The sequence below is a fragment of the Panthera uncia genome (assembly GCF_023721935.1).
Source record: "Panthera uncia isolate 11264 chromosome A1 unlocalized genomic scaffold, Puncia_PCG_1.0 HiC_scaffold_17, whole genome shotgun sequence".
NCBI classification, from domain to species: domain Eukaryota; kingdom Metazoa; phylum Chordata; class Mammalia; order Carnivora; family Felidae; genus Panthera; species Panthera uncia.
In genome coordinates this window covers 43,059,025-43,083,796 of record NW_026057577.1, presented here as the reverse complement: position 1 = coordinate 43,083,796, position 24,772 = coordinate 43,059,025, and the positions used below count along the sequence as shown (strand labels likewise).

Genomic DNA, 24,772 nt, shown 5'->3' with positions numbered 1-24,772 from the left:
TTGGTCCTTGCGATGCAGCTTTAAGTGTTTCTCCTCTCAGTGCTATAGAATCATTACTGATCAGTCTTCAGGGACTAAAGTTAATTTCAATTTTCTAAGCCCTAAAAACCCTCAAAGTTATTCTTTTATGGGTGTTAGCTTTAATTTTACTGTTTATCAGACCCTTTGCAAGGAAGTTACTGAAATTTGGTCAAAGAACTGAAGAAAATTTTCAGCTTAATGTCATTTGAGTCCAAATGTAAATTAATAAGTGAAATTATAATCTGTTCCTGTCTACCACAGTTTTGTGGTAGTTTTGGTAGTATTTAGCATGATCAGCATTTGAAAGCATTATTGTTAACTGTTATCCATTGTCCATCTCAGACTGAAACCTTATGTTTTAGAACTAAAAAAGTTAAAAGGGATCATTTGTCTCACTCATCTAGTGTATGTTGGAAAATGAGGCCCAAAACTTACCCCGTTACACCTGGGTGGCTAGGAATCTCCTGACTTCTTTTGTAGTTCACTTTTTAGAGGGTCTCAGCCTCATTTAGGATCAGAGCCTTTATCTTAACTCATAAATAGTGGGAAGGAGATTATACTTTTTTTTTTTTAATTTGAATGTGTTAATAGAATACAAGCTGTATTTCTTTTTCTTTTTTTTTTTTTTTTCAACGTTTTTTGTTTATTTTTGGGACAGAGAGAGACAGAGCATGAACGGGGGAGGGGCAGAGAGAGAGGGAGACACAGAATCGGAAACAGGCTCCAGGCTCCGAGCCATCAGCCCAGAGCCTGACGCGGGGCTCGAACTCACGGACCGCGAGATCGTGACCTGGCTGAAGTCGGATGCTTAACCGACTGCGCCACCCAGGCGCCCTCTTTTTTTTTTTTTTTTTTAACTTTAATTATTTTGAGAGAAAGAGTGAGCATAGGAGGGGCAGAAAAAGAGGGGAGAGAGAGTGAATCCCAAGCAGGTTCCTCACTTACAGCATGGAACCTGATGTGGGCCTTGACCTCACAAACCGTGAGATAAGACCTGAGCTGAAATCAAGAGCCGAATGCTTAACTGATTGAGCCACCCAGGTGCCTCCAAGCTTTATTTCTGATAAGCATGTTGGTTTAATAACTGTTTAAATACACAAACAGTGAGTTTTGTACCAGCCACTACGAGTATTGATGAGACATGGCTTCAAGCCCAAAACTAGTGCATATCAATGTATTATTTTGTATTTGGTCACATAAATTGGTACCAGATGCGTGATGTTGGTTAATGTAAATGCCATTTCTCATCTTGAATTGATAGACTCAGCATCTATTGACTATGGTTGATGCCTTGCAAGACAGGCGTTTTCCCTTCTTTGGTAAGAATCCTGATCATTTCCACTTAAGCGTCTCAGTTCTGCTAATACACTTGCGTCTCAGAAATTTTAGCATAGTTTATGTTCACATTAGTCTCCTTTCATTTAAATTAAAAGTTTACAATGCACAGACAAAACCATGCGGGCCATATTGGTGGCTGTTAAATTATTCTCTTTCCTCCATACATATTTTAGCAACAATATTCTTATATACTTTTGTTCCAACTAAAAATGACATTTCTGAGCACTTTCTCTGCTAGCCTGGGAAGAAAGGATGTGTTTGTTGGCTTTTGCCTGTTAGGGAGTGTTCTGTGCAGTTTTACCCAGGACGTGCTTGGGTTTCCGTCAGCATCTCTGGTCTGCTGTACTGTAATCGCTATAGTGGCAGCCTCTGGCTTTTATTACTGGCAAGCAGTGTGCTGTGCAGACATAGGCACCATAATAGGAAACACCTCAGCCTGTCATAAACAGGTCTAGAGAGTAGAAGGCACAGGCCTGACAGGGCGTGTCCATAGCAACTGAGCAAAGATGAGCAAGGCTGCCACTGTGGAGTTAAGTGCAGACTGATATCTGTCTTCTTCATTTCAGAAAAGAACTGGCTGATTTTAAGGCTTTTCCATTGTTGGCATAACATGTTATTGTTGCTTTGTTTTTGTGTTAGACCTAAATATGAATAAAGACATATTAAATGTCTTTAATAATAATTAAATAATACTCTCCAAAATGTTTTGAGAGACTATGTCCAAGTGTTTTCCTTTTGTTATTCTTCCTTAATTTCACTTGGTCATCCAGTGCAAACCCATTAGGGAGAAAGAACAGACATTTCATTGCAATGGACAATTACTTAAAAAAAATAAAAAAACAAATGATCATGCATCTGTTTAAAGAATCATAAATTATACTAATTTTACAGAATTACAAAGAAAAGAGCATTTCTTAGTTGGCTTTCCATTGTTTATGCCTTTTTGCATCAAATTCAGGTTTTTGAAAAGGAGTACATTCTTTGACCAAGAGAGTTTCTATTTTATGTTTGCTTGTTGTTGTTTTTTTTTCAATCTTCAGATAAATAATGAACTACAAATTTAACAATGAATGGTGATGGCCTTTGTCACAAGAACTTCGATAAATTTCAGATTTGAAGGGGCTTTAACAATTTTCATACAAGAGCTAAAATGCTGTCGTGGGTGCTTTAAATGATTTATAGGTGTCGTTTCATTATTTGTAAGGAAACCTTATTTCACAAAAGAAGTTAAAGATTGCAAAGGATGCAAAAAAAGCTATAATTCTGTTAAAAGAGTATGCAGAAATTTAGATTTAGGAGAACTGAAGTTTTGAACTTTATTTTGGGAGATTTTCTCAGAGTCTTTTATAGATTAAGTATTCAGTGGATTTTTGCTGATTTGTTCCTTCCCTTTTTTAAATAAGCACTGATCCTCTTGTTGTTGTTGTTGTTGTTGTTGTTGTTTTGAGAATTTCAAGGCTATTTCAACAATATGCTCTGATAAGAATGAAACTAATTAACATTATCTTGGGCATAAACTTTGGTTTTGTTCTTTGTTACATAAGTCATATATTCTCAGCATGGTCTCTTAGGTCTCTAAAAGGGTAAGTGATAATTAGGTTACAAGAAATCCTAGGAATGTTTTACTAAAAATATTCCTTTTTTTAAGTTTATTTATTTTGAAAGAGCGAGAGAACATGCTTGTGTGTGCTAGCAGAGCAGGAGAGAGAGAGAGAGAGAGAGGGAGAGGGAGAGAGAGAAGAAGAGAGAGGGAGGGGGGGAGAGAGAGAGAAAGAAAGAAAGAATCCCAAACAGGCTCCTAGCTATCAGCATGCTGAACCCGATGTGAGGCTCATTCCCACAAACTGTTGGGATCATGACCTGAGCTGAAATTGAAAGTCAGACATTTAACCGACTGAGCCACCAAGTGCCCTTTATTAGAAGTATTTTATTTTTTTTATCATATATTGGGGAAAGTTTAGATTAATTTCTCCTGGAAGGTACTGTTTGGGCCTAAATCTTAATTTTTCTCTGTAGTGTTCTCAAGCAGTAAAATGATGAAAGAGTACATATTAGAAGAGATAAAACCAAGAGCTTGCATCATTATAGATTGGAAGCAATCTGTTGCTTCAAAAGTATAACTCAGTGGAAAGATTAATCACTTTTTATCCCTTAGCTATATTTTCAAACATTTTAATATTATCACTTTGCTATGTATGAGCAGTCTTTGACTACAAGTGGTCAGGAAACACTGGTATGTAACTTACTTTCTGATATAAGGCATGATCCTGATATACTCTTGTACTTCAAGCCTTAAATTTCTAACTTAGTCCCAGAAACAGTACACTACAGGTCAAAAAAAATATGTCTCATTTTTAAAGATGTGAAACTGAGGCTCAATTAGACTTGTATAAGATCCACGTGCTTGTTAATAGATATAAATACACTTATTTTTCTGAATGTAGCATCTGGGGAAAGATGGGGAGATAGAAGAACAGGTGTTTGTTCTCAGGCTGCATTTTCAAAATATATCCAAATATAATTTTAAATAAGTACTAGATTTCAAATAACAAGGATAGTTTCAACAAAATATAATTCCTAGAGGGGAATCCTATTCTGTTTCCCTTCTTCTTTGTATCATGAGAGGTTGGGTAGACAGGACCTAGTTTCTCGCTCCTAGGAAGAGTATGATAGTGAGACAGCATGTTAGGTTGGGAGTCAACCTAGCAAGCAGGTAGTTAACAGGGCACAGGTATAAACTGGAGGGTAATGGGGTCAGAGGGTTGAAAAGACAAACTGGCAAAAGCAGACCTCAGATCCTTGAGATCCCTGAGAAGGGATTTGGAGAGGGTACGGGTATAATTGGATGGAATGAAGCTTGGCTGATACTGGTGAGCGTGGCAGAAGAAGATATAGGATGAACTCAGGGAAGGCGTAAGCAGGGGTCAGGATTTTTAAAATGGCCTATTACCATGGTAATGTGGAGGTCTGTTTTCTTGGTGGGGGCAAAGTGGCGAGGGAAGAAATACTTGGGGATAGAATGAGGAATGAAGACTGCAGGAAAGAAAGATAGAAAGAGGACTTTTTCGGACAGATGAGGAAGGGGAGGTGTGGTCTAAGAAGGAGAAATCTCTCTGATTGGGCTCACCTAGGATGGGACTTTCCTTGGCTAGAGGCAGACTGATGAGTTCATCATGTTCCTGCCCCCTTTCTACTGCAGGGTTCCTGTGGTGAAATCTGATTGGAATTAATTTTTGGGACAGCCTTGAAGAAAAAAAGAAATCCAAATGGATCATGGGGAGGGTGTGAATGGTTAAGAGGAGGACAGTCAGCTGTGGGGATAGTGACTAGGGCAACTGACTGGAGAGGGAAGATTTACAGACGAAGGGTAGCACATGAGGCTAGAGTCTTTTTTAGTGTTGGTAGCTGGCATCCTCTACTTCACCTGTTGCCTCCTTGAGTCATAGCCCAGTAGCAGCATGGGTGGATTGTCACATCCAACTGCTGGGCCATCCCCTAAGGAACAGGGTGCCTGGGTGTGAGGACACAGGGCAACAAGGTACAAGCTGGAACAAGGTGAAGAGAGTATAAGTTATTAGATGCAAGAAGAGTAAAGTGGAACAGAATAGCAGGTGATAGATTTGAACTTTTATCTTCATTCTCCTGTAAATCTTCTAAATTCCAATGAGCTTAGCAATCAATTCCTCTTCTGTATCACCCCACACTAGAGTTGTGACCTTGAGTAATTAAATCGCTTCATCTTCTCTGAACCTTTTTTCTCTGCAAATCGGGACTAACAAAATGTATCTCAGGGGCTTGTTGTACAAATTAGATGAAAACCTGCCTAAAGTGCATTGAGTGGTACACACGCATAATAGGCATATAAAGTGGCCTATCTTTAGTAGGGATGGGGATTGGGACTATTTTTAAACTTAAAAGGTGAACTTTATATGCTGCCATATAGGTGACCCAATGCAACTAGAGCTTGAATCAACAGGCCTGGGCAAAAGAGCTCACAGAGTGTGCCTTTGAAATCCTGATACCCAGTCATGGTGATTTATGGGCCCTCACTAGCTTGCATATGTGATGGCCCACTGAGTTTGTTTACTTTAGTTTTAGCTTGGTTACCTAGCACTCTATGATAGCATATTTTTATTTACACTCTTACTTGACTACTTAATTATGATTACCTTGAAAGAATATGTGTGAAGGCAGCCATGAAAGAAACATTTATTAGTGTTGTGAGGGTCTCAGGTAGTTCTCCATTCCACTCTGTCTAAATATTGGTACATTGCTTATGCTTCACTTCTCCCTCACCTTGGATGTCCTTCAAGACACCTCCAAATGATTTTTTGATTCTGTGAAATATTGAGAGTATGATTATTTACAAGAGTGTCAAGTATCAATAATATCAGGTAACTAGGTAACTCTTCTTGGGGAAGGTAGAAACAGGAGCCAAAATAAAGTCTTTAATCATTGCACAGATTTAAAATGACAATCTCACTGAGAAACAGAGGAGTGGATGAAATCACCTTGAACCTAATTTCAGCCCATGATAAAGTCTTAGTCATAAGTCTGATACTAGCCATAGCAGAGGGAGAGCAAATTCCCCAGTAGTGTAGTTGTTCTAAGAATTAAAAATGAGTCAGTGAATAGGTGATTGATCCCTTTCCTTTTTCTACTTACTGTCAGCCATTTTGCAGACAAATCAAACTTTGGTATGCTTAATAAAAGTTGTGTTTTTTTTTTCTTTTTTAATTCCATACATCCTTAGAGGTAAAAAATTTGTGAGATCTCCATGATTTTACAGATGAGGTATCAAGGCACAGGAATGTTGAAGTGACTCAGAACAAAATAGTACTGTGTTATTTTGGTCAAGGTTTTATCTTGTGGCAAATAAAAATTTTTGTTGCTAGACATAAGACCCTGCTTTTGCTCTTTATTGACATAATCACTTTTAAATGAAATTTTTAGTTTATTATTTATGTTTTATCCTTGACCAGTTTCTAGAACAGATACAATTTTCATGTGAGAAATCATTAGGAAGTTTTTCTGTTGTTTTTTGTTTTGGCTTCAGATAATCACAATCTGCTATTTAGGCTTTCACTAAGAGATTTTGTTTTTGGCTAGTTGCTATAGAATGTATATGTGCTCTAGAGGTTTTTAGAGACAAACTAGATTTTTGTATGTATGTTTGTATTCAAATAGGTAGATAAAATAGATATATGAAAAGATAGATGATAGATAAAAAGATAGGTAATAGATTGATAGGCATATGGATATACAAACTAAAAATATAACTAGTCATGTAAGTAAACGTGTTGTGTGTTAATGAATAATAGCATAGTTCATGGTGTTCTGGTCCTGTAGGGAAGTTTATAGTGTGTTAAACACTGAGGACCAAATTAATTGGGAAACATCCCAGAAAAAAAGAGTTATGTAGGCTAGATCTTTAACGTGGAAGATTCATATAGATTGCTAACAAAGGAAGAGATGGCATTCCAGAGGCTAGATGAGGCTGGGTAGGACGGGGCACTACTGTGGATTTCGCTCTACTGTGTTTGTGGGAGTGGGAAAGTAGTGGGTGTTTTGGAAGAGTGAGCCTGCCTGAAACAGAAAGTCTGGTGCTGGAAACAGAGGCAGGTATGAGAAATGTAGACTTGGGACCACAGTGAAGAGTGCCTTCAGTGCCAGACTAAGCCATTTGCACATTATCCTCTAAGTCCTGAAGAACCCTCGTATTTTAAGGAAAATATTAGAAGGAAAATAACAAAATGATTTTATAAAGATAAGTCTGGTGGGGGCATAGATCATACTGAGGGGCCATAGTGAAAGCAAGAAGGGTCTGTTAGAGAATTAGGCAAGTAAGTGATGATCGACCAAAACAGGAAGGCATAAAAGGCAGGAGAAGGATTGTGTGGGAAGGAAGACAAGTTATCTCAGATTTGGGGTAGCAGAACTGCAGTGAATAAGAAGAAAGTATAAAATTCTACACATAAACATAGAAAGGATGATACCTAGAAAATTAGAAGCCAGTTTGAGGGTGGGGTGAAAGATAGCAGTTAAGTTTTTTGACATGAAGTTGAGGTGAGACCGTGTATCAAAAGAAAAACCTTCAGTTGTCAGGACTAGATTGCCAGTAGTGGGACAGGACCTTACTTGGCAGTTGCCTGTGCAGAGTTGGTGGTTAAGACCTTAAGGGTCTTCTTTAAAATGGGAATAATACTAGTCATCATAGAGTTGTTACTAGAAATAAATGAAATAATTCCAGGAAAGTCTTCAGCACTTCCACAACTGGCATTGTGGAAGCTATATAAAAGCCATTTTCTTGTCATGTTTTCTCATTATGCCACGTGGAAGTTCATACATCCTAATTAATTCATATCCTTGATTTTCTGCCTATTAGGACAGAGTAAGAGCCCAAGCTATAATTGCTCATGTTAAGCTGTTTATCACTGTTTAGAAGACCTAGGTTTTTTTATATGAAAGGTTAAGGATATTTACTACTCTTCTGCTTATTGCAATTTCTGTAATAAAATCCCTGAACCATATTTTGTTTTCTCTTGCTGTGTCCATAGTCAAATCAATTTTAGGGTTGTTTTTTTTTTTTATAAGGTCTTTAGACCTTTTGAAAAATGGTATTAGCTTAATGCAAGCTAATGATCATTACCTCAGTATTAGGTCGGTGGTTTAAAACTAGTTTCACTCAAAGTGAAAAACTTACACCACAGTGGAGGAAATCCAGGAGAAGTGGATTATTATATATGAAGACTTGCAGGACTCCTGTCTGTGTAGATTGGACTAAATGTCTTCAGTGGAGCTTTCCAGCTTGGATGTATTTCACAGAATCAGAGTTATGGTATGTTTGATGATCCCATTCCATCTAACATAATGCAATTGACTCATCTCATAGGGCATTAGATTTCACATATAGGTCAAGTACAGCAGAGTTTTTTTGTTTGAGGGGGTTCCTCAACAGTAAAATAAACTTCATGTGTTTAAACTTTCTTGCACTTGATTCATACAACTCTTCTTTTGCCTCTTTGTCATCCTCCAAATCTTTACCTCCCCCAGTCTCCTCCATGTTAGCAAATGGCACAAACATCCATCCAAGTCATATACTGATCAAACCAGAAGTCTAGGTATTGATTCTTCTCTTCTCTTCACTTGTAGCACTCCATTCAAGTCTGGACAACTCTTCCTCACTGCTTCCACTCTCCATCTGTCTGCTCTGTCCTTCCATAAACCATTCTCCACAGAGACAGCTTTGTAAAATGTAAATCACATCATGTAACTCAGCACCTTTCAGTGGTGTCCTGTATTCTCTGCAAGACGTACAAGGACCCACATGATCTTGCCTTGATATACTTGTAATCTCGTTCTTTATACCTGTCTTCCCTCATTCTGACTTTCCTTGCTGAGAATGCTCTGCCCTAGATCTTCTGGTTAGTTCTTTTTAATCCTTTGGATCTTGTGTCAGATACCACCTTCTCAGTGCAGCTTTTCCTGACTATTTAATTTACTAGTCCACTATCATGGTATCACATTACCCCCTTGTCCTCCATTCAGTATGTTTCTCATTCATTTCATGTCTCTTTGCCCCAACAGTTCAAGATTTACATGCTTAGGAAATTCTTCTGTGTTTATTACTGTATCCCCCATTCTGGCACATAGTAGCTGTTTAATAAATACTTGTTGAGTAAATAAGTGAATGACCATTCTAAAGCAGTTTGTCTTCTGATATTTAAAGCCTGTTGCTTTCCACCAGAATTACCTATTTTCTTTCCTCTTTTCTGTTTTTATTTTCCCGAAACCCTGGTATTTTTGTTTGTTTGATTTTACTTGTTAGTAAGTGTGAAGAGAACCAAGAGTTAGGTAGTAGAATAAGTTTGAGAAATACTAGGTTAAACAAAGTAAAACAGGGTTATATATTATGGTTCTTGGCAAAGCCTTTAATATGCTAATGTACACCATCTCCAAGAAGGTTAGCACTATGTCAAAAGTTTAACTCTCAATGTCTTCTTTGAGAATTATCACATCGGACTGCTGTTCTTTGTAACACGTTCTAAAAATTGCTGCCTTAGACAAAAACCTATCATAAAAGATAGGGAAAGAGATGCTATATTGACTACAAGGAGGCAGATTTACACTAACTATAAGGTGAACAGGCTATCAAACAAGGACTCAGAAAAAAAAAAAAAAAACTATGAAAAAGTAATGGAAGGATTCAAAAAGAACCCACAGCAGTTGGGACTGTTGGGTTTTCTACAAACAGCTCTTCCTGCTTTACTGGATTTTTCTGTCTCCAGCAGCTCACACAGTGCTTAGCCTAGAGTGAACATACAGTAAATAATCTGTATTTGACTATTGACTATTGACTATTGAAAATTGACTATTTATTGATGAGTGAATAAAGGTGGCCCAGGATCACCATTAAATCATTAAATTAAAATCAGTTTGGTTTGCTTAAGAAAGCATGAAAATATCTAACGTATTTAGGAAATGTTTTGTTTCAAAGAATTAAAATCTCAAATACTAGTATTTATGAGGATATTCCAATAGTTATTATATTGCCTGAATACTGTGTATAACTAGGAATTTACCATATTTTGCATTATTCAAAGTTAAAATAGACTGTAGACAAATATATGCCTTTTTTTTTTCTGGGATATACTGGTGGAGCTCTTAAAGTAAAAATGTTATTTTATCATATGTAACTATGCTTGAGATTTTGGTTTTTCATTTTCTTTAGGCAAAGTTAAGCAAATTTGGGATTGAAATAATTGAGTAACATTACCTAACATTTTTAGAGTCAGATTTTGAGGTATAATTTACATAAGGTGAGATGTCCACTTTTTAGATTTAGTTGAGAACATTTTGACAAATGTATGCAATTGGATAACTACCACCTTAATATATATGTAGAATATTTCATCACCCAAAAAGAGTTCTCATGCTCCTTTTGTACTCATTCCCTTCCCTCTCCTACTGTCCCTGGCAAGCAGTGAATGTCGTATGAATAAAAGCATATAGTTACAAAGAGCCTTTTGTTAATGGCTTCCTTCACTTTGCATAACGCTTCTGAGATTCATCCAATAATAACACTACGCATGTATTAGTAATTTATTTCTTTTTATTGCTTTCTAGTTTTTTATTTTATGGATATACCACAATTTGTGTAGTCATTCACCAGTTGATTGACAACTGGGCTATTTGCAGGTTTCAGCTGTTATTAATAGAATTGCTATAAACATTTACATCCAGGCTTTTGTATGGACATATGTTTTCATTTCTCTTGGGTAAATAATTAGGAGTGGGACTGCTGGAACATGTAATGAATATAATTGTTAACTTTAAAAGAAAGTGCCAAACTATTTCCAAAGTCTCTGTCCCATTTTGCAATCCTACCAGTGTTGTATGAGGGTTCCATTTGGTCTTCATCCAAGCCAGCATTTTGTATTGCTCGTCTTTTTCATTTTAGCTATTCTAGTAAGTTTGTAGTAGCATTAGATTTTGATTTTAATTTTTGTTTCCTTAATGACTAGTGATGTTGCACATCTTTTTATGTGCTTACTGATCTTTTTAAATTGTGAGGATTTTTATAAATTCAGGATATAAATCTCTATCAGATACATATTTTATACATACATTCTTCTCAGTCTGTGGCTTGTTCTGTTTTCTTATCACTGTCTTTCAAAGAGAAGTTTTGATAAAGTCTTGTTTATCATTTTTGTCTTTTATATGTTCTTTTGTGTTCCAAGAAATCTTTGCCTAATCTTTGCCTAATCACACATATTTTCTGCTGTTTTTACTTCTAGCAGTTTTACGGTTTCGGGTTTTACATTTATTTCTAGGATCCATTTTGAGTAGCTATATACTAGTATGGTGCAAAATAAAGGTGGAAGTTCACTTTTTTGTGAATGGATGTCCATTTGTTTAAATTCTCTTTGTTGAAAGGAATATGGAGCCTAAGTTTTATGACTTATAATTACTTTAAAATCCACAATACATGTGGATAAAATAAAAGATTAAATATGTATTTCTAGAAATCTGCCTATTTGCTTTTTTTATTATTGCCTTAGGAGACAAGTATTCTCTGTTTAAATTATTTTTCCAAAGCATACCACGAAGTACAGAGGGAATATTAGTAAGTATTTTATGGTGATTATGATGGCCATCATAAGCATGGAAAATTGGTGTTGACTTAGGAGAGTTTAAGTAAATTGAGGGTCCTAATTTTCCCTTTAAGTAGAAACTCTATATTCATACAAGATTATTTTTGTGGAGGTTTCATTTATGTGAGGTCTCTGCACCCATTCATTGCCTTAATTATTCTTCATTGAAACAAAAGTCCTTTGTAGATGTGATAATGATGGTGGTAGTGGTAGTGGTTTCCGCTAGATTTACTCAGTAGTTGTGAACATAGAACAATTTGTATCTGGCATATATGATTCACGTTGAATCAAGAATTATAGAATACTATGCCAGGGAGACCACGTAGAAGCAGAATTCAAATACAGCTATCATCAGATCAGTTTGATGTTATTTCAGCCTCAGAGTACCTCTCAACAAAACTAGAGTTTCTCTTTTATTTTTTAAATTATTATTATTATTATTATTTTTTTTTTTTTTTACTTTAGAGAGAGTGGGAATGGGTGCGAGGGGCAGAGGGAGAGAGAGAAAGAATCTTAATAAGGCTCTACACTCAGAATGGAGCCCAACTCAGGGCTTGATCCCAAAACCCTGGGATTATGACCTGAGCCGAAATCAAGAGTCAAATGCTCAACCAACTGAGTCATACAGGCACCCCTACAAAAATACAGTTTCTTATATTGGAATTCCCTTTTTCAGTAAATGTTAGAGGTTTTTCTTATTTTAAATAAAACTTTGGTGAAAATTCTCAAATTAGGTTAATTGGAAAATGATCCTTAGCCTTTTCAGGTAATGATTCCATTTTTAAAATCAACCTGTAGTTCCTCTTAGTCTCAAGCTTCTATAATATATGTAAGATATGTTTTTGTTTTCTGAAATGTGATGACTGTTAGGAACAGAGCTGTTCCTTAAATCGTGTTTGTATCCATTATCACTAGAGGGCAGTAAACACAAACCGATTTTCTGGATTTACTCGAGTTAAGGTGGTTTTTGTAATTAGCATTCATCAGAGAAAGTGTAGTTTTTATAATGTTAGAATAGATTTAAAATTCTGTTATTTAAAATATAGGTTATAGATGAGTTCTAGATTATTGCCTGCCCCTTAAACTTTTTATAGTGAAAGCAAAGGAACGCTGAGTGATTTTAGAGACACTGGTGTGCAGTAGTTATTGTATTTAATATTTGAAGTTTCCTCTTGCCTCAGAATTCTTCAGGGGCCATTTAACAACAGGATTTGCATGTGTTAAGCTGAACAGTATTGGATACGTGGCAGCCCACTTCACACAAATTTGCTTTTTGATTAATAACAATTCCCAGAACTTTGATCCTAAGTAGAAATATGTAAAATCAATATAGATTGATTATAGAATAAAATATTTTCCGAAGGTGTTAGTCCTCTTAAAAACAATGCTATTTCCAGGAAAATCCCTTAGGTTGTAGAAATGTAAAAGTCACCGGTACACTTATTTTAAATAATATTTCTTGAATATTTCAAGCAAAATAATATAGTGTACAGCTTAGAATCTATTATGTTAGTAAACATATTGTTTATAGACTCTAGGCTAGCTACAGATTAATCCCTAAATTGTTTTTGGCAATTTAGGATGTTCTGCAGCCAGGAAGCCTGGGTTTAAATCCCGGCTCTGCTACTTGGCTTTGCGACCTGGGATAAGACACTTGACTACTGAGCCTCAGTTCCTTCATAGTTTGGTTTTTCTTTTCCCCTGGTCAAAAATGTATCTTACCCCTCTTAACATCTGTTGTAAAGTTGTAATTCCAGCAATTGTTAGTGTATCAAAGACTTGATTCCATCAGCAGAAACTTAAGTAAATAATCCAGAAAGGTTGATTGCTTGAGGTATCATTTGAGGACTGAGAAAATGAAGAATAAAAGAGGAGTGGTATCCAGAGATTTTGAGGAATATTATTAGGAAAAGACAGAAAAAGAATTAAATATATTTTTAATTTCAGTACAGGCACACACACGTTTGTATATACAGTCATTTTGGTGTTTGAGCATAGCAGACAACCAGTGAAGAAATATGGATTCTAGCTGTGTGCATCGACATCTGTGTTTCGTTCATGGAGCACTCCCACATGTAAGTGTTCACTGTCCCACTGTCCCTTACATGTGACACATGTAAGCCACTTTCTCACTGCCAGGTGAGGCTGCCTGTCTCTGGTCACAAGCTTCCTGACTTCGCTGCTTAGTATGATCCACCCTGTCTGGAGATCCGACCACAGTGATAGTAACAATGGTTCTTTAATTCAGGATATTGCAAAATGAGTGCAAAAAATAAGGATAAGCTGGGATGCCTGACTAGCTCAATCACAAGAGCATGCAGCTGTTGATCTCAGGGTCATGAATTTGAGCCCCATGTTGGGTGTAGATAATACTAAAACTATGTAAATAAATAAACTTTTAAGGATAAGTGATTCCACCGCTAAATTCATACCATTTATCACAGAGTTTGTAAACACGTAATTCTATGACAATCTATTCATACACTATGAATAGCAAAGACCTGGCCTGATATGTCAGCCGTGTCATATCCTGGGCAGGTTATTGACTGTTTTAGAGTACCTGTCTTTCCACTGCAAAGGGATGCTAGCTATCTAACCAGGATGTTTCAAAGGTTACTGTTAAGATATATAAAGCTCTTGGTGCATAGTACGTGCTTAACAAATGCTGTACCAGGTTACACTTTCCTCACTAGAATTGTCAGAAGCTAGGTCTGATTCTAAGAATTATATCTCTCTGACCCCATCCAAATTTCTCCTCTGGTTTGTCTAGATTTTTTCTGCCAGCTACTACTACTGTGGCAAACAGAAGGAGCATCTAGTCGGTCTCTCATAAGGGGAAAAATGAAATTAATTTTAATGTAGCTCAGAGCTTTAGAAAAAAATGTTTCTTATTCCTTACAAATATGTAAATCTTCTTTAATACTTTTTACCTGATGTTACTGTAACATTACTACTATTATTATCATTATTATTATCGCCTTTACTGCACTGGATTAGGGGTTTACAGTTGAATCTTTTGTGCTTGTGATTCACTAATTATTTTGGAAAGTATAAAGAAAGAATAAGGTATTTTCCTTGCCCCAAAGACCCTCTACCCTGGTTGAGAAGGCAAAATTGAAGGCAGTTTAAGTAACTGGAACAGTGATTCTTAACACTGGAGAACATTTAGGAAATTTCAGAGTGCACTGATTGTGGTGTCCTGCTGGCATTTCATGGGCAGAAGCCAGGGATGCTAGGTGACCTGGAATATCGGGGATAGTCCTTTATCAAGGAGGAATTGTTTTGTGTCCCAACAAACCATTCACATAGGCAAAATATTCACTTACGATATTCTGAGTCTGGAACACAACTACTTTTTACTTTTAACACAAAATGTTTTCTTTACATGATTTTAATCCACACTAATTTTTTCAGTAATGCTACCGCAGTGTATACTGAAAGAGAACTGTACTTTGTAACATATGAAACCTTTCAAGAGTCATTCACCATTTTGGAAAAAGATTGTTTTTCTAATACAGTACTCCTGTACTCGTTTCCATGTTGCTGTCACATTCATGGTAATTCTCCATATATTGGAGGAAGCAGAGCAAACACTTAACAGAACACTTACTGTTCTGAGTGCTTTACGTGTATATCCACTTAATCCTTACAGCAGCCTGTAAGGTACCTTCTATTATTCTTTTCACTTTCCAAGCAAGTAAACCAAAGATGAAGTAAACCGAGAAAGTTGAAATAACTTTCTCAAGGTCACACAGTTAAGTGATAGTAAGATCTAAAGTTTTGACTTGTTTTTTAATATACCTGCATACAAGCATTTGTATTTTGCAGTGTTTAATATAATTTTATTTTTCCTGTATGTTACTGATAAGCCATGACACTGGATTCTTTTGAAGTGTCTATGTAGGAATTATTTAGTATATGTAGGTGTATTTAGTAAAGTGCATATGTTGGAAGAGTATTTAGGAATTTTTTATCAGGATAAAAATACTTGTTAAAAATAGAAAGAAGTAACTTAGTTTTAAGTTAGTCAAAGAATAAAATAGATTGATGGATGGATAGAAAGCATAATTTGGATTTAAATAATATTTGTGTGCCGCCTTGCTCTTTGGAAGCACACCAAGCATGCTCTCTCCCATCTTGGAGCTTTTGACTTTGGTGTTCCCCTCATTTGACTCCTCTCTCTCCATTGCCCCATATATCCATATGACTTTCTCCCTCCCTCTCTTTCTTCAGATCTCTGAGTATATGTTGTCTCATCAAAGAGACCATCCCTGGGCACCTGGGTAGATCAGTCGGTTGAGTGTCCGACTTCAGCTTGGGTCATGATGTTGCAGTTCATGAGTTCGAGCCCCACATCAGGCTCACTGCTGTCAGTGCAGAGCCTGCTTCAGATCCTCTGCCCCTCCCCCACTTGCACACATGCATCCTCTTTCGCTTTCTCAAAAATAAACATTAAAAAAAAGGCTATCCCTGATCATTTTATAATACAGGAACTGACATTGCTAACACGCCACAGCCTCTTACCCTTTTTTTTCTCCATTGTACTTATCACCACATGACCTAGTATATATATGCTGACTTAGTTGTTCAATGCAAGCTCCAAGTAAAAAACCTTTGCTTTGTTCACTGCTGTGTCCTGTTATCCATGACAGTGCATGGCATACAGTAGGAGCTTAATAAAGTATTTATGAAATACAGGAGTGAGTGCAGAATAGACTTTGGAGAAGGGCTGAAATATTTGGCCTTGAGATATACTTGGAATGATTTAAATCTGACTTTTTCTGTAAAAAGTTTAATGGAGGTAGAGGAAGAGAAAGAGGGTATTCTAGGCAATGAATTCAGTGAAGGTAAAAATAGATATGGGACTGTCTGCTAAATCATAGAGCTGAGTGGAATACTAGCCTTTCAGGACCAGAGCATGGGTATAAAGAGCAATTGGATTTGGGCTTGGAGTTGGGGATTAGGGTCACAGGTTGTCAATCTAGAACTCCCATGGATGTGATGAGGCAGGTGATGCCGAGTGATTAGGTGGTAGCTTTGGAGCAGCAGACTGAGGCTGGCTTTGAGAAAAATTGGCCTGGCGGTAAAGGTGAGTATAGAATTGGAAGGAGAAAAGCCAAAGAAGAAGAGTTAAGCACTTATAAGGACTGAGGGTTTTGGGTCTGAGACAAATAATGATGTGATGCAGTTAAAATAAAACATGATATGTCACACACACACACACAGGATAAGCCTGGGAGTTTAAAAAACTCTCCCATAGTGGGATAGTTGTTATAATCCACATCATTGTTTGTATCATCATCATCACCGTCTAATATCTATTTGTCACTATGTATCAGATGTTTTAAGTGCTCTGCATATATAATCTTATTTAGTCCTCATAATAACCGTTCTGGTTATTGCTATAAAATAAATCACTTCAAACTTAGAACTTACAATATCAATTTGCTAATTTTTTATTGTTTTGTGGGCCAACTGGGCTTGCTTAAACATTTTCACTTTGATTCCCTCATTTGTTGTAGTCAGATGGCAGCTAGGGCTAGAGTCATCTCAAGGCTCCACTGGCAGGATGAGTAAGATGGCTTCTTCACTCTCAGGTCTGGCTCTGGGGGGAATGGCTGACAGAGCTAGAGATTGTCCAGGCACACATCTGCTCTCCCTGTCTCTCTCTCCCTTCCACCCCACTCCCTGCCCCCACCTCTCTTCAGCCTCTACCTAACATTAGCATGGGCTTTCTCATAGCATGGTAGTCTTAGAATAGTCAGGCTTGCTAGCGGGGTGCCTCAGGGATCCAAATAGCACATTCAAAGTAACCAAGGTGAAGACTTCAAGACTTGTGACAGCACTACTTGTTGGTTATAGAAACCAGCTCAGATTCGACATAGGGTAGGATGTCTCATTAGGAGGCATCTTTGGAAACTAACTACCCTAACAACCCAATTTTACAGGTGAAGAAACTGATACGCTAAGAGTGAGATCATTTGTCAAAGATTATGCACTAAAGGATTTGATACAAAGCCTATGTACTTAGTACCTGTATGAACTTGGAAAATTGTTTTCTCTCTCTAGGTCTCACTTTATGTGGAAATCAGGGAATTAGAGGAAATGATATTGAAGATGCTTTCCATTTCTCTCAGGGTTTAAGCCTGTTGATTTAGATTATAGGAGTGGGGATGGGAAGGAACAGACTAAATAAAAAGGCATTTTATAAAAGAAAACTTGGTAGTAAAGTTGACGGAGGGAAGGTGATACAGATGGGGAACACATTAGGGTTATTCAGAGATCCCAGTAGATGATTTATATTAAACACCTAATAGTGGCTGACTCACATGAAATGCCTGTTGAATGGTAGCAAAGAGACAAAGATTTCAGTCTGTGATACTGGGAGAAATCTCAACCCACTGACTGAAATGAGAGCGGTTATAATAGGAACTACTTAAAATCAAAAAATGGATCCATCAATTCTGAAAAAGTTTGTGATGAGTAGCAGGGCATTTGACAAGGGAGGGAATCTTACAAGTCACTTGGAAATACGGTGCTGAAATTCAGGTTAGAAGCAGTCACTGAAGAGCGTGGCCTAGGACAGAGTCTTGTGGATATCCCAAGCTAGCGGATGAAAACAAGAAAGCAAAAAGGCATGGTCAGAGGAATGGGTAGAAAACCAAAGCAGTTGACAGTCCTGGGATTTGAAGGAGATTAGAGAGAGTACATCACTGAACACTTGTGAGAAGTTAAGGAGAGTAAGAAACAAGGAAAGAGGAACACCTTTTTATTCTGAAGGCAGTTTTAGTGACCTTTTTTTTTGGGGGGGGGTTAATTTTTTTTATTTTGTAAAGGATTAAGAGGAATGTGAGAAATTAACACAATAGGTGTTGACTGCAGCTGAAGACTTTGGGCGCCAAGGACCATTACACCTTCAGAGAGGCAGAGTAGAACATGGATGTTTCCTGCACTATCTAGAACAGATAAACCAAATGCAGGAAAACTGAAAATTGACAATATCAGCAAGTCACAGAAGCACAAATCAGTTAAGTGTGTTGAGATGGGGATGAGGTAGAACCAACAGAATTTTATGGTAAAATAGAGTAAAAGCTAGACTTTCCTCATTTTTTTATCCACAGGTCTTCTTTAGTATACAAGGTACAGAATAATATGACCCCAAATCAAATAGAAAAGATTGTTTTCTTTGAAAAAATTTAGATTTCTTATTTAAGTCTCCTTACAAAAGGCATGATTATTCTTGAGATCAATGTTGTATTCCTCCAAGACTCCTGTTAATACCTTTCTTAACTTTGTGAGCAGTCATAAAAGTGTTCTCGTCTGGTCAAAATATAGATCTTGAAATCTGTACACCAAACTCTGCATTCTTTAACTATACACAGTGCATTAGCTTTCAGTCCACCCCCCACCACCAGATTCATGATAAATTATACCCACTTTTAGATTTTTAGGGTTGTGGAGCTCAGACACATGTAAAAATAGAAACAAAAGGAGCTGAGAACAGCCATGCCCCATGGGTGAGGAAATGTATCATTCCCATTTTTAAATTCTGGACATTAATTGTATTTTATAATCACAGTATGCTTTTATGTTGGATGGAGGGAGAGCTTTGGTTATATCTGTGTCACCAGGGGGCAGCCACTTGTCTTGGATTTGAGAGAAGGGGGTAGTTAAAATGCCTAATGGCCATTTTCAGACCAACTTTTATTTTGAAGGAAGCGAAGAAGTCAGAGAATATTAAAATGCATAGAAAGGACTCAGAAAAGGTTGGAAATCCTTATTTAAGAATGAACTGAATTTTGAAAAGTTTTATGGTCTATATTCATCACTGGGAGAGGGAAACCCCATTCATCTTTTCACACGGCAGCCTCAGCTGTAGGGATATCATTATTAAATGGCGTTTAGCAGAGGTGAAGAGAAAAACCTCCTCCCCAGAGATTCACCCCTGCCAACCAATCAGGAAGCAGCCTGCTCTGAATCCACACCCCCCTGCCCTGATAGACCCGGGAATGGAGTGTGATTGGTACATAGTTGGGCTTTTATGGGAGGGGTTTCTTGTCACTCTTCCTGGCTTCCCCGCAGTTCCTTATTTGGTAGCTTTTGACAGAACAAGTCTTTCTTGCAGCTAAGCATCTTGACATACATTATTCATTAAGCCCTGGAGCTCAGGGAGAAAAAGATGCAGACCCTTAGATCTTTAGATATTTCTTTATCACATGAATTTTCTTTATTCAGAATAGTTGTAGAATTCTGTTCCATTCTGGAGTTTTACAGATGGCATGTGTTCAATGGGAAGACGGCTGGATGGGATCTAATGCAAGGCTTTCTTATGTATACTTAATTACCAAAAATCTTCAAAAACCCAAACTCTCTGTGGCTTGCGGATATTGTTAAAGTATCAAGGTTTTTGAAAATATACATATTTTAGAACTAATTGTCTCTTTATATAATCAATCAAAAATGCCTGAAGCAAACTATTTACTGTCAGTGTCTTGGGGCTACATAAAGGTAAGATTTATTTAGCTCCTAATTGCTCTTATTACATAACTGATAGTTTTAATAAATTACTATGGCATTAAGCTTTAACAGTCATTTATTTTTTCCCTTAGATGTGAGTTACAGAAGTAATGTGTGTTTTTAGTGGTCAAGATAAGGAGAAATTGTATAACTTTTATTAGCTATAGTTTGCATGTTAAAATATCTTTTCATTGGTTCTTCGGTTTGTCATGTTGTATAGGTTTGAATTGTGCTTTTAAATATGAAGGTAATCATACAAAATTAATGGAAATAAATTATTGGGACAAATTAATTATGCTGGTGTATGGGTTCCAATTCATATGTAGCACTTAAAGTTTATAAAAATTAATTTGTGGCTCTTCCTAAAAATATATCACTTTGACCTGATGAGTGTTCTTTTTTTTTTTTTTTATCTTCAGATATAAAAGCTCTAGGTGACATTAAAAACTGACATTTCTTAACTATTTGATATATTATTAAAATGAAAACTGGCTTATCTACTTGTAAAACTTGAAGAAATATAAAAGTTCATATGATAACCTTTGTTAATCTCAGGAAATGAAGTAATACACTGAATTTACTAAGATTGTATTCCTTCTTGGCAAGCCTCATGCCTGCCTCATGATAATGCTAGCCTGGCGATCCTATCTCTGGAATAGAAGCAGGAGGTAGAGAAACGTTTTTCAGTCCTAAATGAAGCATCACTTCAGAATTTGAAATCTATTCTTAAACATTTGAGCCAATCACAGTACATATTTTTAAGAATCCTTTTCTGTTACTTTAAGGAGTCTCAGATTGAAATATTTTTCATTTTCTTTGTTTCTTTTTAGAGGAAAATATTCTCCTTGTTGTGAGATTTACTTGCATTCTAAGAAAACTTACTTCATTTTTAGTTATCCAAGGAGTCATGATTCCCCACTTCCTCTAAAATCTATGGATGGCCCAGATATATTTTAATTGTTTTTGAAATGTACAGACTTTTATTATTTGAATTTTGTTAGCCATTTTTTGGCTTAAGAAATTTTTAGTACAGAAAAGTATGGAAAGTAATAAAAGAAAATCCCATAATCTCCCTACAACTCATCTCTTAGCTTTTAGATAGCTCATATTTGATATGTTTTTTAAAGGGCTTCATATTTGTATTATGATTATGAACAAGACCTCCAAGAATGTAAATAAATAATTATAGTGCTTATCTTTTTGAGGAAAATTTTTGCTGGTCAACCTTGTTTATGTTTTAATAGTATACTGCTAAAAACACCTAAGGACAAATACAAATATATTTATTCTTATGCATTTTGAAGGATTTCTTTTTATACAGCCAATGCAGTGCTTATTTTAGCTTTTAATGCTGATATACACCAAACTTGCAGTGTATCACAGTGCAGCATTTTCAAATGATTTTTAGTAGAATATTGGTTGGGATGGGGTGGGGCGGGGTAGGCATTTTCTTAATGTTTGACCTTTACCACCTTCTTAATTATACACTAAGAGAATATAAAATGCAGCCAGTACATTGGCATGAATACAGAATTACAGGGATTATAGTTAAGAATACTTTATATGGAAACCAATTTGACAATAAATTTCATATTAAAAGAATACTTTAATTTTTTTTTTATTATTTAATCTTGCTTCCTCAGCAGTCTTAAATGTAGAACATAAATTGGAAAACTGGACTTTAAAAGCAAAATACAGAACTTATTTCAACTGCATTTTCAGCTTCCTTTATGCTTTACATGCTGCACTCATTCTGATGCATAATGAGAACAAAGGATTTGAAAGCATTCACTTAAATCTTAATCTTTTTTTTCACTGTGGGAACAATAATTCCATATATTATTTTGTACTATTAAAGCAAAAACAATCAGAAGAACTCATCAGCAGCAAATATGTCAAGGTCACTTTTTAAAATATCTAAATGCTCAATTAAATTGTTTTGCATTTTCCAACCAGTTTCTTTTTTCTTTTGTAAAATCATTTCTGTCTTTTATCTCTTCTAAATCTGTAAATTGAGAACTGTAACAATGTTCTAGGAAAACCACATTTTATTACCTTTTCCAGTCATTTTCCTCATGATAATTTTGTATAGTTAACCTAGTAAATGGTATGTAGTTATCTTAAAGTGAGAGACATTCCACTTACGTTTTAAAATGATTGTTGAATCGTTCAGTGTATTGTTCTTTAGCACAGCCAACCACACACTCCAAAACCATATTGTAAGATCAACTACCAGTTGTGAAAGCATTGATGGTAATTTTTGTGATTATTAATTTAGCTTTCCTGAAAGTTTTATATCAACAGCAAAAAAAAGGGGGGGGAAGCAATTTTAATTCCTTTTAGAAAATGCTCTTCTAACTTAATGACTCTTTGAAAACTGTCTTTAATATCCCATACCCGTTCCCTTGGGAAGAAAGAGAATTGTTTAAAATACTGTCTATTGTAATCATGTTAAGAGGAAATGTTGCCTTCCTAAGAGCACCTGACAAACCCTGGTAGAGATATAGGTGTGCACTGAAACGTTTCTCCACCCACACTTCTGGGTTTTGAACAAAAGCATAAGAGTAGTCTTGAAGTATATGTATATGATGCAGATACAATCAGTAGATAATGCAACCTGAAATTTATCCATCTGTAGAATAGATTTCCTTTCACTGGTGTTTTTTGCCTTAGTTATACCTGTAGTGACTGGCTTTTTTGAGGAATTACATAAGTGAACTGCCGGAAAAATTAAAATTCATTATTTATATTATTCCAGAGAATCCAATAATTTGTGTAGCACACCTGCAGTTACCATGTACTTTTTCTGCAGGGCATATATGGCAACATATTCCTTATACCAGGTTGCTTGCAAGTTAGAAGGTAGTTTTATGGAAAAACTGGGTCCCTGTCTAACTTTTCCAATTGTACCCTCCCCGACTCCCAAGCTTGCATCATATTTTACTTACATGGAGAGAAATGCATGGAGGGCAGGTGGACAGCAGCTGCTGTAGAGACTGAGAAGGGGGGCTAGGAATAGCTGAAAGCCCCTCATAGCCCCCCACCTCCTCTATAAAATAGACTTTGCCATGCAGGCAGTTGTAGCATGGACAATTTCAGTTCAAAGAGATATTTCATTCAGTATATGTTTTAAATGTTTAGCAGACTCCCTTTGGCCTTGTTTTGCCTAAAGAGTAGATTTTTCTGAGAGTTAATTTCATTAATTAAGCAAGGATTTACTTGTCTTTGGGCCTTGCATGTTGAATTATTGTTCTATTTTTGAATCATGATGATTATCTCCTATGTTAATAATATCCCAAATTACTTTTGGGAATGGGTAGGGGAGCTAGATATTTCTGTGTATTTTTTGTGGGCATAACTAAAGCTAAATCTTCGATCTGTCCTGGAGTGATAAAAATCAGGTATCTATAAAAGGCCCAGTGACCTGGGAGATAGAAGGAACTCACTGAGGAGCATCTCCTATGTGCCCGGCAAAAAAAAACAAGACACTGTCTATTAACTCATTTAAATTAGTTAATAGCTTATAACTTTAACTCAAGAAAATATAACATCATGAAAGATGGACAGAAAATGTTTTGAACACTATCATAAATGTCTTCCTGAATATTCTTAGGAGGCTGCCAGTTTTTCCCAGGATATCAGAATATATAATACTGAGTGAAACCAAGCAGCAGCCTATTTTGTATACTGCCTGATGGCAACTTAAAATATATACATATAAATGTGAGAAATAAGACATAGATGGAAATATAGGTAATTATCTATGGTTATCTCTGAGCAATTGGCATATACATGATTTCAATTTTTTCTATATAGCTTTCTCGATTTTCAGTATCATGTATGCATTTTATAGTTAGAGACAAGTTATTAAGAAAATACATGAACAAAAAAAATGATCTTTATGTTCCTGAGTTTGAGAATAAGCTCCTTAGACCTGTAAATTAACAACCAGAAAAATTTATACTGATTATGGTCAATTCTTCAGTTTTCTGTACAGGAGATTATAAATATACATTTCTTATATTCAACAGTCTGTTGAAATATTTTTATTGATCTTTTGTGATAAATTCCTGTATCTAATCTACATGGTCAATAAGATGGACTTTGGAATTGATTTGCCAAATTATCCTGAGTTAGGACACCTTGGTATAAATTATCCAGGGAAGCACGTTTTTTTTTTTTCTTAAATTCTAATAAACTCAATACGGAGTTAGAAATTACATTTCAAACATCACTAAATAGTAAATTCACTACTCTCTTTTTTCCTAGATTTAAGTGAGAATTTATGGTGAGATTCAAAATTTTAAAGGCTACTGAATATTAGAGTAAAATGTGTTTTGACTTTTTTTGATCAGGTATCTAATAGTAACCCACATAATAGAAAAAATTATTGGTTCTGTTAAGATAAATATTAAGGCGTATTTAAATTAAAGGCCCATTTGGGCTATTTTGGGAATCAAAGGGCAACACTTTAAGAAACAGCTGATGGATGGGAAAGCATGAAGTCTTTGAGAATTTTGGAATTGGGTATTGCCATGTGATTGTTGTAAGTTAATTCCAGTGTTTTTTAGGATAAAATAGTCACCATAGCATCAATAAAATACATTGTGAAGAAATGAAGTTGCGTATTGAAAATGGACCTGTTTTGTATTTATGTGACTTTAGAGATATGGATTGGAAAATCCCATGGATGCTGAGAAACAAAAAAATCTTATACCTTCCTTCTACTTGGAAAAACTTTA

General features: G+C 36.0%; 1 protein-coding gene across 4 annotated transcripts in view; it reads left to right on the top strand.

The window, feature by feature from the left end:
• Positions 1–24,772, top strand: part of PDE4D (phosphodiesterase 4D) — a 585,222-nt gene that overhangs the window by 541,047 nt on the left and 19,403 nt on the right. The window lies entirely within an intron of this gene.